General features: G+C 38.0%; 1 pseudogene; it reads left to right on the top strand.

Moving 5' to 3' along the window:
• Window positions 1-567: 567 nt before the first annotated feature.
• On the top strand, window positions 568-758 carry LOC123808389 (annotated as a pseudogene).
• Window positions 759-986: the final 228 nt, after the last annotated feature.

Here is a 986-nt window from a genome sequence, read left to right as displayed (position 1 = left end):
CAAACATACGGGCAAACAGCAGGCAATTCAGTCCACTGAGCTGACTTATTTTGACCATTTTTCAGTCAGAGTGGCCACCTTCCAAACAGGATGCTGTCCATTCACCTTGGAACTTCCTTCCATAAACGAAGAAGCTCTTTGTTGGTCAACAGAGAGCTGTTCATAGGACACTGTCCGTGTTGCAGTAGGCTCCGGCAGCTCCTTGGATGGTTTCAAAGCCAGGCTTAGGGCAAAAGTCTACCTGTTATGAATATGCTGAATAATTCTTTGTATTCCCTCATAACTGTATTAAAGAACTAGAAACCATAAAAGGAGACCAAATAGAAATTCTAGATGTGAAAAAAAAATACCATAACCACCAAATACAAACTCAATGTGTGGAATTAATAGCAGATTAAAGCTGAGGAGAGAATTAATGTACTAAAAATAGAACTAAAGAAATATCCAGATGGCATGGAGAGTCAAAAATAAATAGAATATATAAGTAAAAACAAGCAATATATTAAGAAGACCTAGCTTTCCTCCGCTTTTGGTCTTGACGCCTTTCACAGGGTTTCCGGCGGTGCAATGCTAGGACAGCACATTGGGAGTTTCACAACCTCCGTGACCTGCAGGAGCTGCTGTGAAGAGAGCCCAGGGAAGAATTTGCCATTTTCAATGGAAACAAGTGGCAGTTACTAGTTCTGATGACTAAGTACTTTGGATCTGGATTTGCCACAACTTTCTTTATAGTAAGACACCAACTGCTTAAGAAATAAGAATGTTTCAGTTAATCCATGAAACAGATCATGAAAAGGAGCATTTTAAGAGGTGCTATCTCTTTGAAAAATGTTTCCGTTTAACTCAACATACTAGATGTGTTTCCAGGTAAACTTATGGCATGAATCCTTAATGCCTCTTTTCTGAAATATGGAATGTGATAATTAACCATATGCATACTTTTTTATTTGGGTAGTATCACAATATTAGTTTCTTGATCAAAATAT

The sequence above is a fragment of the Phyllostomus hastatus genome, unplaced genomic scaffold (genome assembly GCF_019186645.2).
Source record: "Phyllostomus hastatus isolate PE091 unplaced genomic scaffold, TTU_PhHast_1.1 phas_scaffold_501, whole genome shotgun sequence".
Lineage (NCBI taxonomy): Eukaryota > Metazoa > Chordata > Mammalia > Chiroptera > Phyllostomidae > Phyllostomus > Phyllostomus hastatus.
The sequence above is the reverse complement of the archived record's forward strand: the minus strand, read 5'-3'. Positions and strand labels throughout refer to the sequence as shown.